Source organism: Cicer arietinum, chromosome 5 (genome assembly GCF_000331145.2).
Source record: "Cicer arietinum cultivar CDC Frontier isolate Library 1 chromosome 5, Cicar.CDCFrontier_v2.0, whole genome shotgun sequence".
NCBI classification, from domain to species: Eukaryota; Viridiplantae; Streptophyta; class Magnoliopsida; order Fabales; family Fabaceae; genus Cicer; species Cicer arietinum.
This window is the reverse complement of record NC_021164.2, coordinates 23,922,918-23,940,619: the sequence shown is the minus strand read 5'-3', so window position 1 is coordinate 23,940,619 and position 17,702 is coordinate 23,922,918. Positions and strand designations below refer to the sequence as shown.

The following is a 17,702-nucleotide window of genomic DNA, read 5'->3' as shown; positions in this document are numbered from 1 at the left end:
TATAAGCAAAACATATATTATTGACCAACTTCAAAAATATTATTGACGACTTCAAGTATAATAATTACTAACAAAAAAGATAACTCAAAATCTCAAAATAGCATATTTAGTAGTTTGTTTGGTAACATTTGTGGCGTATAAATTGAATTTTCTAGTAAGTGCATAAGTATTAGCGAGGACCAATATTTTGATTGACATTTAGTGGCATCTACCAAGGATATTTGATTTATTTTAATACAAATGGTGTTTCTATTGAGACGGATGACTCAAAATCTCAAAATAGCATATTTAGTAGTTTGTTTGGTAACATTTGTGGCGTATAAATTGAATTTTCTAGTAAGTGCATAAGTATTAGCGAGGACCAATATTTTGATTGACATTTAGTGGCATCTACCAAGGATATTTGATTTATTTTAATACAAATGGTGTTTCTATTGAGACGGATGGTGATGTCGGGCTTGAAGACCTTTTGTGATGAATCTAAAAAAATATGTGATTTGATGTATGGTGGATTGAAGATATCTCTCTAAGCATGTTTGTGCGTGCAAGACATCACTTTTTTTTTCGTACAAAAGAGGGCTAAAAGCCTAAAGAATATGAAAAACTAAACAACTAGACGAACATTCTTTGACATACAAGTTCCGGAAATGTCATAAAAAAGTAGCATGTGAAGATCACTCCTCGAATTCTCCACGGTAGTACAAGAAAAAGAATTTAAAGATAAGTTGAGGTTAACAGGCCAACCAGCACATCTATTTCCTTCCCGTCAAGTATGGATGACTTGAGCATTCAAATTAAAAGACAACATATCATGAATACAATGCACCAAAGGGGAAAAAATGTTCATTTAAATTGCATTTCCCAGTGAGCTTATCTATTAATATTTTGGAGTCATTTTCCACTATGAGGTGGGTGACCCCTCCCTCCTTGCCATATTTAAACCAAGGTACATTCCCCACATTTCTACACGCAGAGTGTCACATGCCCCAATCTTGTTGATGTACCCTTTGATCCATATCCCGTCAGCATTGTGAAAAAGACCCCCAAAACCTGAAAGTTACCCATCGTTCTTGTAAGTTCCACCACTATTGAGTTTGATCCAATTCCTCGTCGGATGCTTCTAACTATAGTAGGTTGTCTCTCTATGATAAGACACTTGATAGATCTTGTAAAATCCCAATTTTTAAAAGCGCGAGTGCATTTTTTTTTTCAAAAAAAAAACTTAATAAAATAATTTGTCGTAACACAAACGACAAAAGTCATGAATAATTACATCATATATACAAACCAGCTAAAACAGTTTTTGGAACGATAACCCAAATTATACAAATAGAAAAATACACCAGAGCTATGAGACCTATCAAACATCGCTCATACCCCTAGGGTATTCTCGGTAGACACATGCACCAAAGTACTGCTCCAAGACTGCTATCCCCCAAGGTCACGTCAAAAAAGAAATGGAACATGGACCCACCAAACAAAAGTCATATGACAATATATGTTATAGATACAGTCATCCCAACACAAAATAAGTACAACCACCAAAAGAAAGACACTAAGTTCCTATACAACCAAAATTAATCTAATCATCCACTAGCAACTACAATAACAAGGGTGACCTCCACACACTACACTAGTCCCATCTGACGCAGTATCTCTCTTCGAAGTAACCTCCTCTTCATCAACATCCATAGAAGGATCAGTTTCCTCAGAAGTCGGATCCTCCCACGAGATAGGTGGCTTTGGCGGCGCTGGGATCTCAAAATAGTCTACTACTTCAGCGACAGTCGTTAAGAGATCATTCATCGGAAGCGAATGCTCTAGCTCGACCCGCCTAGACAGTCCTGCAATATCTCTTCCCATCGGCATCGGCCCCTTATCCTTTCTGCCAATCCCTGGTCCAGCCACTATAACTCTAGCTCCTACAATGGCCTTCGCTTCAACTCTAACGGAGGAATACCCTGCATCTTCTCATGCTCCACTCATCTAGAGCACCAAACCTGAAGGTATCGGATGGTCTATTCTCTCGCGAGTGAGCTCCATGAGGTATACTGCTCCAACTCTCCTACTTGTTCTCACTACCCTCTCCGTATAAGTAGCCCTGCTTGAGATGGGTTCGTATACCCAAGTAGTCGGCGAGTCTCGATCAGGAAAGTGTAACGAAGTTTTTGTCGTCAAGGTAACAGTCGGTGGAACGAACTCGGGTATCATCTGAGAGCAAAGCCCAATTTTCACAATAATGTAAAGGGTCACCAACCGAAATTAACAAATAACATTTAGCGAAAAACTTATGTTTTAAATGCTCATGAAAAGGATTTTCATATGTCAAAATGCATAAACAATGTTGGAAAAATAAAGTTTTTGTCAAAATGCAATGTCGTATTCGAATACAGCAATATCGTAGCCGAATATGAGTGTTAAATCAGTGGTAAAAACTGCACATTTGTATACGACTACGAGATGGTGTAGCCAAATACAAAGTCAAGTCAGTGGCTAAAATCACTCAGTCGTATTCGAATACGAGGTCTCGTATCCGAATACGAAGTTAATTATTTGAATAAAAACTAAACGTTACAGAAGTGTATACTACTACACACGAGTTGTAGCCGAATACAACTGCAAAATAATGCAAGTTTTCAATTTTGAAATAGTTCTGAATCATTTAACACTTACGATATAAAGACAAGCAATAACACTTAGCAATTACGAAATAATAAAAAAAAAACAACAACAAAGTGTGTATATATAATCATCATATTATAACAAACATGACTGACGTATCAAGCACCCTAATGCAATGCGTATATGTCAATGCGCATGATTCTGGAATTTCCAAAACAAAACCCTCCTCGAGGGGCGTAAATCATAAATGTACCGCCTATCACAGGCCAGTACTAATTACTGAGGTGCAACCCATCACAGATCAACACGATTTACTAAAGTGTAGTCTATCACAGACCTACACGATAGTTAAATCCTCGTAAGGATAAGATAGACCAACCAACTCATGGAACCATCATGTGGCCCATCACGGTCACCACTTAACATCGTGATCCATCATTGTCACCACTAACAATGTGGCCCATCACAGTCACCACCGACACTGTTGCCCATCACGGTCACCACTTGCTATGAAATGCAGGAGCATACTCTGACTCTTTTCACAACAATCATTATGTAAATGCAGTTATTAAAAGACTCCCCTTTTAATACTCATTTAACACTAATAATTTTTCATACTTATCACAGAGCATACTCAAGACAGATTTTCCTCAATAAAATTCATAACATATAACAACATGTATTTTCAGTCCATAATATATAATCACGTTGATATTAATCATCAATTCATAACATGTAACAACATGTATTTACACTCCATAATATATAATCACATCAATATTAATCAATTCATAACATGTAACAATACATATTTTCACTCCAAAAATATATATATTCACGTCAAAATTAATTATCACACGTTAATCATACATTAATCACACATATAGGGTCCCTATATGCAAACTAAAAATTTGGAAGGAGTCTTTACTTTAGTTATAGCTTTTACAACCGTTTTCACTACCGTAATCAAACACGACGAAAATCTCGCTCGTGCCGACACCTCAAATAAATTACTCCCAAGCACCATAGTGTAGAGAGGAGCAACTTTCCCTCCTCACACTTCTTGAATGGAAGCTTAGATCTAGAAAAGAAATGAAGGTTTGTGTTTTGTGTTTTTTTTTTAACCTCTAGCACTTTGTTTTCTTTGAAACAGGAAGAAGAAGAAGAATGAAGGGAGAAGGGAGAAGGCGAGAAGCAGAAGCAGGAGAAAATGTTTTTATGTTTTTCCTTTCTCGTGTGTATATATATATCTATATATAAATAAATAATTAGATATACTATAAAATCATCATTATAATATTTAAACACTCTTACACACATCACTTCACTCACATCTCAATCTAATTTACTAAAAATATATATTCTCGTCGCAACTTAATTGACAGATGAATTTTTCAGCAACAAGTGACATTTTTAAAAAAATGTCTGGTATTAAAAATTTTGTAACATAATTAAATTATTCTTCGACAAATAATTTTAATTAGGTCTATATATATATATATATATATATATAAAAAAAAGTACTTCAATTTCCTTTGTGTAATATTTACTTGTGTGACAGTGTAACAACCAAAAAAACCTCATGGCACAACACTAAATAAAAGGGATGTATTATGATTGTTGTATAGAACTTTAATAAACACTTATGTTGTCAACCTCAAATAACGGTATGGAGTGTTGAACTCTAAAAATGGGATGGTCTACTATTAAAAGGCTAAAAAACTGTATATATATAAATTAAACATAAAATATAAACAATATACAAATATACTAAAAATAGCAAAAATATACTAAATTAAACAAATATAAAAAACCATGAATATTCTAAAAAAAAGTACTTCAATTTCCTCTGTGATATTCACTTGTGTGACAGTGTAACAGCCAAAAAAACCTCATGGCACAACACTAAATAAAGGGATGTATTATGATTGTTGTATAGAACTTTAATAAACATTTATGTTGTCATCCTCAAATAGCGGTATAGAGTGCTGAACTCTAAAAATGGGATGGTCTACTATTAAAAGACTAAAAAACTGTATGTATATATATATATATATAAATTAAACATATTATAAACTCTAACAAAATAAAATAAAATTGGGCTAAATGCCTAAGCAATTTTAACACAAAATACTCTAAAATTGCATAAATTAGAATTTAAAAATTAAAAGTCTTACACATCTTCTGAAATATGCAGTCATTAATGTGTTTCGTGAAGTTCTATATCACATGCACGAGTGTTGGACGCTCCATTGCTCTGGTGGTTGAGGTTGCCAAATATCTAATCCCTGTAATCCAAAGAAATAAAATTAGAAGTCATATTAGAAGAAACAAGACAAAACCATACCTAGGTAGCATAGATGCAGTCAGGCAACAACACATGTAGAGCAGATGGGTGATATGCCCACGCCCCATTTGCTTATGCGATAGTTGGTGAGGATATGCTCGTTGCGTTACCAACCACATGAAGGTTTGGATACAATGGGGACCATTTCTGGCACACAAATATTTATTGTAGTAACTGCTACTTTATTGCATCTTATAAGCACTTTACACCGAGAACTGGTTAGTACTAGTATACCCTCACACTACAATATCAGGGTCATCAAAATTAGAAGAAGGGGAAGGCCCACTACCTTGTTGACGATGTGCACAGGGAGATTATGATTTAGGAAATCTATATCCTAATTTTCCTCATTATTCAAACCGGTGGTTCATAAAAAACAAAGATTTTAAATAAAATAATTGATAAAACATTTGAGACCACTATAGATCAGTCAGATTAGACGATTTATCTTATTAATGTGTTTTTTTATTTAATTTAATTTAATATAAGTTACTTTATTATTATTATTACTATTATTATTATTAAAATTATTATTATTATTTATTAATGTATTTTATTCTATTTTATTAATAGTATTTTGAATTTTTAAATATTTTTATTATTTATAATTTATTAAATAATAATTAAGAGTATTAATAAAATGAAAAAAAATATTAGTTGATAGGAATGCGACCTTTTATTAAAGACGAGCAATCTGAAATTTTCGAAATAGAGAAAATTTCGAAATTTTCCATATTTAGAAACTTTTGAAACTTTCCAGATTTAGAAACTTTCGAAATTTTTCAAATTTTTTAAATGTAATCTTTATTTCGAAAATTTGAATTTTTTAAATGTAATCTTTATTTCGAAAATTTGAAACTTACGAAAGTTTCAAATATTTTTGGAAGTTTTAAATTTTTGAAATAAGGATTACATTTCGAAAATTTGGAAAGTTTTGAAAGTTTCCAAATCTGGAAGGTTTCAAAAGTTTTCAAATCTGAAAAGTTTCTAAATCTGAAATTTTCTATTTCAAAAGTTTCGAAACTCTCGAAAATTTGAAAAAATTTATTTCGAAGGTATGAAAATTCGAGTACAGTTACTTTTTTTTTTCAAAAATTTTGTAAATATTCAAAAGTTATGATGAATTGTTTAAAGTTTCGAAAGAAGACGTAAAAAAATTTAAGGTTTTATATACTGAAAAAATTGTTCTTTCACGTTGATTATAGGAGTGACAGGTTTAGGTGTGGGGGTGCAATGTAAAATACTTTATTCATAGTTTTTTGGACTAGTCTCTTTTAATGGTTATACTTTAACCATAAAAAAATAAGGGTTAAAATAAAAATGTTACAATTTAATAGTATTTTTATTTAATATAATTATATATATATATATATTAGATAAAATTATTTAATATAAGTATCAAATTATTTAAAATTATTTATATTACTATATTGTTTAATATAATTATTAAATGGTTTATTTATTTATTACTTGTTCAACCACAATTTAATTAGAGAACCATTGAATTTTAAATTGTTATTTTTAACATATCATACATTATTATTTATACTTTTCTTTTTCCATTGTGTAGTTTATGCAACTAATGTAGGCTATTTTTAAATTTCTCTCTTGAATTAGAAAATTACTTTTTAAATGCTATCATTCATTTAAAGATATATATTATTTATAAAATTGACCAAAAAGTATTCATTAAACTCTTTTAATATAATTTATGTTCAAACTAATTAAACAATTATCTTATAAAATATTTTACTGAACTCTAATGTCATTAATTACAATTTTTTTTATCATTTTATAAAATATCCTGTATTTGAGTAATATAAATTTTAAAAGAATATAATTTATCTTTGATTGGTTATGTATTGATCATTTATGGTATACCCACTAAATAAACTTTGGAGTTTTTATCAAATACTTTTTCAAACAACTCTAATCTTTAAGGTAGATTTTAATTTAAAAAAGTTATAATGCCAAACAACTTTAGCTTTAATGTAAAGCTATTATTTATAGCTTAAGCTTTATATAAACTTTTAAGCTAAAACTGAAAGAGCTGGGTCAAACGCACCCAAGTTCACCTTGAAACCGTGCGATGGCGTTGAACAAATATACTATCAAACATATGGAGGTTATAAGGGGTGTGATTATTTGAATAAATGATTACATATATTTAGAGTATAGGCCCAAAGTAAAGGTCCATTTTTGTCTCTGTTAATTTTTTAGAGACCCAATTTAATCTTTAAAAAAAATAAAAATAAATACTTTTTAGTCCCTAAACATAATAAATTGGGCTAAATTAGTCCATGAAAATTTTTAAAAGATCCAATTAAGTCTCTAAAAAATTAAAAACACATTTTAGTTCTAAAAAAAATAAATCGGAATAATTTAATTATTCGCTCAATTTAGGAAAAAATTAAACTCTAGTGTCATTTTATCTAGAGAACCCACGAGTCCAAGTCCAAGATAAAAACTCTTTTGATTCTATAGTGGTCTTTACACGGGTTATTACGTGGATTGAAGGATGTTATGCCACATGCTCGACATAGAAATTGTGTGTTGCATATTTGAAAAAAATTCATCAAGCAATGGAAGGACAAGGAATTGTGTGGCAATGTTCAAAAAGCACTATTGAACCAGAGTTTAAAACACACATAGAGAGATTAAAAACACTAAATGAACGAACATGGAGTTACTTAAACAACATCGACCCCACAAGATGGGAGAAAGGCCTATTACAGTCATTATCATAAGTTGGATAAGATTACCAACAATATGTGTGAAGTCTGGAACAACAAGATTGTCAAGTACAGAGAGAAACACATTTTAACAATGTTAGAAGAGTTGAGGTGTCATTTGATGAGGAGGATGTTATTCCATAAAATGGTCTTAGCCATATGCAAGGGGATACAATCACCGGTTAAAAAAAAGAATTGACAAATTAAAGGTAGAGAGCAATAAGTGGATACCTGCCTCGATAGGTAAAGAGAGCTAATTTGAGGTTCACAGACACAAGTCATCAGTTGGAATCAACATAAAATTATGTACTTGCACTTGTCAGTTGTGGCAGCTGACAGGCATGCCTTATGAACATGCCATTGTAGCTCTAGCATATTTGAATGAAAGACCCGAAATCATGTTCATAAGTGGCTGACAATGGATGCATGGAATGCTACTTATGAGCACGACATTCAGCCTGTCAACAACCAAGAATATTGGGTTTATCACTCGCCACCCAAAATTAGAACCACCAAAGCTAAAAAGACCGATTGGGATACCAAAGAAGCGTAGGATGAAAGACTTTGTATCAAAATATATGCCTAGAAGTCAACAACACAAAATTAAAAAGAGGTACAAAGTGACTTGTCCAAAGTGTGGAGAAAGTTGACATTATGAAAAGACCTGCAAAACCGAGACCTGCCAGGACGAATGAAGTCAAGAAAGCAACTAATCATGGAATAAAGATACAACAATCTACATAGACGTGTCATTTCAACTATCAATTACGATTCACATATATTTTTGTGGTTAAATAACATATGCGGTCCCTTAACTTAATTTATGTTAACATTTTAGTCTTTTATCTTTTTTTTTTCTTTCCGATTTGGTCCTTTTATTTTAATTTTAAGTGACAATTTAATCTTTTATGTTTTAAATTGTCAACAATGTTATCCTTTTTTTTACAAAAATTCATCAAAATTGTCAAACAAAACCCATAAAATTAATTATCATCTTCAATATAATGCAAATTTCATCAAATTCATAACTGAAATCTTTAAATAAACTCATATTTTCATTCTTTATTTGATGAATTTGATGTTGTTGAAGATGAAAATATGAGTTTATTTGAATATTTGAGTTATGCATTTGATGAAATTTGTATTATATTGAAGATAATTATTAATTTTATGGATTTTCTTTGAAATTTTTGATCAAGTTTTAGAATTTTTGCAAAAAAAAAAAAAAAAATCACATTGTTGACATTTTAAAACATAAAATATCAAATTGCCACTTAAAATTAAAATAAAAGACCACATCGGGAAGGAAAAAAAGAAGATAAATGATTAAAACATTAACTAAAATTAAGTTAAGGGACCGCATGTGCTATTTAGCCTGTTTTTGTTTTGGGCACTTTTTTGGATATTTTATTTTGGTACATATGGGTACACATATATTTGGTTTTGGTTCATGCTGGTACCTTTTTTTTATATCTTATGTTTTGAATCATGTTCGATACTATTGTAATTTAATTTAGATATTATTGGCGTTGTTTTTTAAATTATATTATAATTTAGTGAATTTTTTGTTGCATGAATTAAATTGTTCATTTAATTATTGTCAAAGACTTAATTATCTATTTTTAATTATTGTCAAGGATCTAATTGTCCTTTTTTATTTATAGAAACTACATGTGTGAAAATCAAGTTGATAAGTCATCAGACAAGTTAGCAAAAAAAAAAAAAAAACACTCAATTTTTAATTGTGTTTCATATAAGTACTAATTTGGTCCAGTTTATTTTTCTTAGGGACTAAAAAGTGCTGTTATTTTTCTTAAGGACTCAAATGGGTCTTTAAGAATTTCTAAGAAACCAAAATGGACCTTTACTCTATATATTCATATATATTTTTTTCGATTTTGTTGTTTTAGTGCGACGTTTTTTATTTTTCGCCTTTATGCGGTATTTTGATTTTGAAAAATTTACCATATACCCCCATTTTTAGACTTATACCCCCACAATTTTATGAATGACAAATTTTTTTACTATTTTATCAAATTCAAAATCTCTCTCTCTTTTTTTTTTTTTTTTTTTTTACCATTTCATCATTTTCGGAGTAGTAAAAAAAAGATTTGGTAACTTCTGGAAAACTATTTAGACGAATTTCGGTACACAGAGTGTTTCTGGAAAACTTGTATTTTACAAGTTTTCCGATACAGAAGGATGTTATCGAAAAGCTTCAAAAAAGATTTCCGATATAAAATGGAAACATGTGTAGTATCGAAAATCTTTCTTCAACTTTTCTGATACATAAGGTCTTTCCGGAAAACTTCATAAACAAGTTTTTCAGTACAAATTTAAATTTTATTAATTTTATTAATTTTATTAATTTTTTTCAAATGTTAACAAATATGGGTAAACCGCTACTATTATTGGATAAAATATACGTCGATACTACAAATATTTTTTACACATATCAAGTATGAATAATAATTATTAATATTGTAAAAATATATTATTGTGGTTAATTATAATTTATTTTATATTTTATTTCATATATTTGATACAAGGGACGCTGTTGTGAATTGACCTAAAGAAATCGGTATAAAAAATAAAGTCATTGTTATCATCAGAAGATCAGATCTAGAGACATGAGAGAAAGGAAGGAGAAATAAATTAATATTATATTGTGACAAGTGAGGAAAATACAAGTGTGTTGATAGTTCAACTCAAAGTTCAACAAAAAAGTATGATTGCCCTTTCAAGCTTAGATCAAAACCATTAAATGGTGGTTCAAGATGGACAATTAAAGTAATTTGTGGAGTTCACAACCATGAATTATTTGATACTTTGAAGGGGCGTGCATTTGTTGGACGCTTAGATGAAGAAGAAAAAAAATATGTTCATGACTTCACAAAATATAATGTTGCACCAAGACAAATATTACTCTCATTGCAAGACCGAGATAAAAACAATGTTACTAAGATCTTACAAATATATAAACAGAGGAGTATAATATTATTCTCATCATGTTTGATCAGACATTTTCAATGACTTTCTTTCCTATGAAAGGCTCACATTTAGGATCAACAAAAAATGGTCGTATGGTATGTATTGGTTTTGTTGATGGAAATCATTGGGTTCCTGTAAAATTATCTTATTTTCTTCTGTATTAATTTTTTAAAATAATCAAATTAATTTTTAAAATAATCAAATGATCTTATTTTACAATTAAAGATGAAAGATGGATTTCCAATGCCAGATATTGTACAAGCAATATCGCACCGATGAAACAACTTCTTGGACAATAGCATATACAGGGCGTCTACACGAGGGGTATTTATTAAGTCATTTGTCACGTGTTACACAAAATGCACTTAAAGAACCCGTAGATGCAATGTCATTAGATGAAGCTTAATGCTTTAAAATTGTTACAAAATCACTTGTTATTAGTTAATTTTAGTTTATTGTCGCTCTATTTTATTTTGTATTTTATTTATTTTATTTCGTTATATTTCGTTATAGTTCATCACCAATAGTATAAAGTAAACAACATAACAATAATGCTAAAAGTAGATGGATATGAAAACAAACTAACATAAAGTGTTTATAATAGATGCTCACAAGCACATTGTTTATAAAAGTTACTACTAACTAGTGTGACGACGCGATAAATACAAAATTTTATAAAAGTGAATATACAACTCATCATCTGAATTAGGTTCATGCTCATTTAACCTTTGTTGTATAAGATCACCGATGTGTTGTAGGATAGATGGCAACTGTGAAGTAGAACCACCTGCAACGATGGTCAGGACACCAAAATCTGGGATTTGGGTACACCATCTAGTCGCACTAGTAGTTGATGAGATATTCGGTAGAACCACTCCAAATATTATGGGGTACACTCAGATGGATACGTAGCTGGATGGATCCTGTAAAATATCTCGGTAACAAGGGTCACATATCCCAGTCATTCCACATTTACATAAGATAATCTAGAAAGAGTTGGAGGTGGCGGTGGTGGAATATATTGGATATATCCAAATTGTCTCAAACACCTCTCTGGTAGATATGTTACTATTGTGTTGCATAGTCGAAGGTGACCAGTGTATAACATGATATCACCAAAGGAAATGACATCCCTATGATTTTCTCATGGTCTCCATATGACTTCAGCAGATGTAAGTGCATCAACCATATGTCTATACTCAGGAGTTTTGTGTTTGCCTTGTTTGTAGCTCCATCTAGTCATTCGGACAATGCACTGAACATCAGCATCCTGGTCACCTCCTTTACAAATATCTGGAAAATATTCGTAAATCCAACAACGTTGCAAATAAAAATAACTAAGTTAATTATAAACATAAAAATAAATAATCATTTAATAAATTAATTATAAACACAAATAAAAATAAATCATAATTATTCAATACCTGAAGTAGAGATATGTATCCACCTAATTGTTTGGTGTCGTAACAGCTAGCATCGGAGAGGTAGTCATAAAGGACTACCAGTGCAACACTATCCCAAGCGTATCTACTAGTACCATTCAAATCTATGAATAAGGGAAGGTATTTTGCAACAACTAATGTGTGATTTTTATCTGCAAAAATAGTACTCCCTACTAGATTCAGCAAATACGCCCGAGCAGCACAATCAAATCGTTGGGCTGCACATTGTCTTCTGAATACATCTTTCAGCAAATCTAATTTATAGTGTGCACCCTTGGTGGAGTGTAAAACTCACCCCTAATAGGAACACCTAATAAATTGACAACATTGTCCAAAGTAATCGCATTTCACCAAATGGCATATGAAATGACGAAGTCTATGAGTGCCATCTTTCCACAAAAGAAGAAATCAAGCTCTTCTCATTCAGTTTCGAACTCCCCCACTGTAGTGGTCCTAATCCCGATAAATTCACCCACGTCTTTATACTTCGCGCGAGAACGGGTTGAGTAAATTGTTGCAATTTTTTTCATGGACAACACTTTTTAGCATTGGTTGCTCCTGCATATAATATTAAAATGCACCATAAATATAGAACATAAATAATAATTAACTTAAATACACCATAAATAATAATTAATTTAACTTACTTGACCAAACCATAGTCTTGCAGACACATGATGTCGCTATCGAGTAAGGACCGACAGATCATACGGCTCTCCGGGATACCGTGTTAGTTCAGGTGCCTCCTCCTGTACAGGTACCTCCTCATGCTCCTCCTATTTAGGTACCTCTTCATGCTCCTCATGCATCTGATGCTCCTCATGTACCGGAAAAGTTTTCCGGTAAAAATGAATTTTTTGACACTCACTTGTATGTTCCGGAAAGGTTGAAATGAGGAAATGAAAAAAATTATGACTTTTAATATACATAAGGGTATTTTAGTATTTTTCTTTAAATTTTGGGGGTATATGGATAAGGAGATGATATAGGGTAAAATTTTCTTTGATTTTTTGTGTTATTGCGGCCTTCATTTAATTTAAATTAAAAGATTAGTTTCAATTCAATGCAAACTCAATCTATGACTTTAACATTTTCAACGTTACAGCTTCAAAAACATGAATATTTCAGACACTTCAATCTTATCTTATTTGTAGAAATTTTAAAGTTTTATAATATTAATCTGAATATTGTGAGTTTCTTTGTTGATTCTTTCTTTTTGTTTTAACTACTTTAAATTATGGTATTTTTGTCTATATAACTTTTATCAATTTAAAAGAGTAAATACTATTTTTAAATTAAAAAAAAAAAAAAAAAAAAGTTATCTGCCTCCACCCCTTTGTCAGCCTCCACCCATAGCCTATCAGTCGAGGGATCTCTATTTTTCTTCCTCTAGTGTTTTTCATTGGGCATTCCTCTATTAATAAAACATATCAAATAGACAAATTTTAAAGTACACTACCTTAATAAACGACACCTCGTAGATTTGAATTTAAAAATTAATTAAAATTTTAATGACAATTAATAATATTTTTTAATAATATAATTTTTATTTTATTTTGATCAAATTAATTTTAGTTAAATTATTATTTTAAGTTTAGAAGTTAAGAGAATTATTTCAAAGAAGATTATCGATACTTACTAAAATTTCAAGTAAAGGTATACAAGACTCATTTTGTCTCGCAAATATATCTCGACTTGTAACTAATGAGTTGAGTCTAAAGTGATCCTAAAAGCAAAAGTCAAAACAAGAACAAAATAGCAAAATATTATTATTCAACTTATTTGTCTCGTTTTAAATTATTTTAAAGATAAATAATTATTTTATAGTATTATTGATTTATTCTTTAAAAAAAAATTACCAATTTACATTAAGTAGTACTACTCTTAAATAAATTAAGAAAAGATAATCATAATATAAGTTACTCTGTGTTTAATTTTTTTCTTTTACACAAATGTTAAATATTACTATTTAACAATATTTTATAATTAATCTAATCTCGTCTTTATTTTATTTTTACTGAATTTACAACTCGTCGAATTTAATTGAATTAGAGTCAAAAAATAACTCTATCAAATATTAAAACCAAGTAAAAGACACAAAAACTCAGTTCAATCCTACATTTGTAAGGTATGGTTGCTTTCAACATAAAAATATCCTATCTTTCTCAACTCTTTCTCTCCACATATTAATATGTGGTCAACTATCTCCATATCTATCTATTTATCTATTATTTTTCCTATTTAATAAAAAAAGCAAATATAGCAAGTTGGTCTACCTCTTATATGAATTTGTGAGTTTAATTTTCGTTATTAATGTAAGAATTTTATTGATGTGAGAATTTTATTCGTGTTTGTGTACCCATAAGAAGAACCTCGTTGGTAGTCGTAGGTTCGATTACAACTGCCTATGCAAAGATCTCATTGGTGGATGATCCAAAAATATGTCTCAATTTGCCTGCCTTGACTATGATGAAGTCCTATAACTCAAACTCACCGGAACCCAACTCATACTTTTATTAATAAAATAAACTTCAAAAAAGCAAATCATGAATGTGAGATTTTCCCTAATTTGCAGGGATTCCAAATTCCAATTCTTATTTTAACCTCTTTCATTCATTCTCTCCACTTTTTCTTTTCTGTTTGTTCCTTTCCTTCAACGACAGTTTATGATTCGATTTACCTTTAAAACTCCATTCAAGAGTTTTAAGCCCAAATTTGACTTAATCCATAAACAACAAATTAATTAAATTATTGAAAACCCTAATAAAAAAAATATCAAATGACTTAATCAGTAAAAAAAAAAAATTATGTAAAGTTATAGAAAACCCTAACAAAAAATCTCCAAACGCACCAATGATTCATTTTAATTAGCAAAAACCCAGGAAACACATCGAATCAGGAGAACACGCAAAGAATCACTATTAATAAATAAACAAATAAATAAATATAATAAATAAATAAATAATGAATTTCAATAATAATTAATAATAATTAATTAATATTAAAAAAACCCTAAATTCGTTCATTCACAAAATAAAAACTCATCATCATCAAAATAATGAAAAATAACATCTTTCTTTTCCATAAAATCAAACGGAATAAAGAATGACATCAAAGCTATTCCGACCCTTAGAAACCTCCGATTTAGCACCGCCGCCGTTCATGGAAGCTCCGCCATGAGAATGATTCCCGTCGTTATCACAGTGCGGCGGAGGGTGGTAGTACTTCCTCCCTGTTTGAGGACAGTTGGAATGAAACCTTGCAACAATCCTCACACCTTGATCAATAATCTCCACCAATTTCCCCATTGTTGATTCAAAAATCAAAAAGAATAAAATAAAACCCTATTTTCTTTTCTCTCAAATCAATTTTTCGAGAGAAAAGAAAAAGAAAAAAAGAAAGTGGAATTGAGGAGGAAAGGTTGTGTTATAAGAAGACGAAAGACATTAAAAATTTTAGAGAGAGAAACATGAAGAGAGAGAAAGTGATTTTTTTTTTGGGGGATAGGAAATTGTGTGAGAAAAACAAAGTGTGCTGTGGGTGTATATATAGTGGGCTATTTAATTATGGAGTTTTATTCACGCGACGTTTTCTTCGATTTTTTTTTTCGTTGTATTTTATTTTTGTTTGGTCATAGTTGTTGTTGACTTGTGGTAGTTGTCAGAAACCGCGTTTTGGCAAGTTTTTTCTGCTAAGTGATTTTTTCGTTTTTCTTTTATGTGGCAAATTACCATTTTGACTACCTTCAATTTGTGTGATGTTCTAGACTGTTCGCTGCGTAAAAACCCTTATTTTTTTGTACATATTTTCTATTTTTTCTTAAATTTTTCTACATTTTTTAACATGTCTTTTATATTTTTATTTTTAAAATTTGTGTTAATTTTTTATATTAATAAGAGATTTTTTTTAGAAGAATTAAAATAAATAATTATCAAATTTATAAAAATAATAAAAATATTATTTTTATAATTTAGTATTTCATCTTGGTAGTGACTCTCAAGACCATTAAGATGGACTAAAGCTCCAATTTTTTAGAATATCAAAATTTTATTTATTTTGTAATTAGTTAGGATATATATATATATATATATATATATATATTAAAATATAAAAAATATAAAAAATATGTCATTAAAATTATATTTCAATAAAAATTTAATAATTGTCCCACTTGATAGAAGATTTGAGTTGTATAATATATTGTATTTAAAAATATTTTTAATTTTGTCTACTATTAAAAGTTAGATCATTATTTGATAATAACTTACAAAAAAGTTGTAAATATTTATTTTGAGTCAATGCTGTAAACACCTTAACATTTGTGAAAATGTGATAATTATTCTTATTTTGACTAACGATTTTTTATAGTAAAAAAAAATTGAATTAAAATTAAATTATATATTATTAAGTTATCTTAAGACATTTATTTTTTCTTCCAACTTTTGAATTTCATGAAAAAAAACTAAATTCAAATTGTTAAATTGTTATTTAATTAAATATATCAATTCACATGATAAGCTAAATAGATTTGTTTAAATTTCTATTAATTTTTTTTATAAATATTTATTTAAAAGTTGTAATTAATATTAGATTATTAATGATTAAAAAAATGCACAAAAATAGTATTCAAATAAAGACAAATGTATCATTTTTTTGAATCGTTAAGGATACTTAGACACTATTTAGTAATGCCAATAAATTAACTTAAAAACTAGTTTATAAATTTGTTGGATTAAATGAGATGTGGTTGATAAACAAGTTTTTCTCACAAACTTTTATAACTTATTCTAAGACGTTATTTCAACTAGCGTTTGAGCTTATAGTTTATAAATATTTTAACTTTCTTCCATTTATAACCTCATTTATAACACTCCACTATCTTTAGTATATTCTTCTCGGTGCTATTACTTTTTTTTCTTCATAGTTGTAATATTACTTCTACATAACACATTCATTCATTTAATTCTTACCAAAAAAATTCACAACAGAAAATTTAACTTCGTGTATGCCAAAAATCTCTATCACATAACACAAAATTGACAAAGACATACATGAATAGAGCTTCACTCAATTTTTTTATTCCTTGCCAAAATAACTTATAAAATCTTTCATCTTATTCATCTTACAAGAAATTGATAAAGTTAAATTTACTTTTTTATGTCAGATTGTAAATCGTTAAATAAATTGTTTTTTACGATTACTGTTTATACACACGAAGTTTGTTAAACTTTTAGAGAACTCTTTAAATTTAATGTATATTATATTGTAATAAAAAAAATAACTGATGTACCCAAAAAATGAATTACATGGTTTTTTTTATTCTTTTATTTTTTTTTCCAGAGTTTTGTTATATTTTTTGGGATTTTCTACCACAAAAGTCATAAATGAAAGAAATATAGTAAAATAAAGAAAGAAGTAAACATGAGAAACGTATAAGGTGAATTGAACAATCACATTGGAAGAAGCAGAAGTCGGAGAGAAAGGTGAAAGTTAAAAAATAACATCAACTAACTAACAAAATGGAGAAAAAGAAAACGTTGGAAAAAAAGGGTAACAACCCGAAAAAAG

The 17,702-nt window shown here is 29.4% G+C and overlaps 2 long non-coding RNA genes across 2 annotated transcripts; both read right to left on the bottom strand.

Moving 5' to 3' along the window:
- Window positions 1-1,241: 1,241 nt before the first annotated feature.
- Window positions 1,242-5,350, bottom strand: LOC113786586 (uncharacterized). Its single transcript, XR_003472844.2, has 2 exons — window positions 4,800-5,350; window positions 1,242-2,211 (listed from the first exon to the last, which is right to left on the bottom strand). It is a non-coding gene; the product is annotated as an uncharacterized lncRNA (long non-coding RNA).
- A 5,916-nt stretch (window positions 5,351-11,266) lies between these two features.
- LOC105852101 (uncharacterized) lies at window positions 11,267-12,908 on the bottom strand. The gene is made up of 3 exons (XR_003473073.2): window positions 12,782-12,908; window positions 12,117-12,692; window positions 11,267-11,985 (listed from the first exon to the last, which is right to left on the bottom strand). It is a non-coding gene; the product is annotated as an uncharacterized lncRNA (long non-coding RNA).
- Window positions 12,909-17,702: the final 4,794 nt, after the last annotated feature.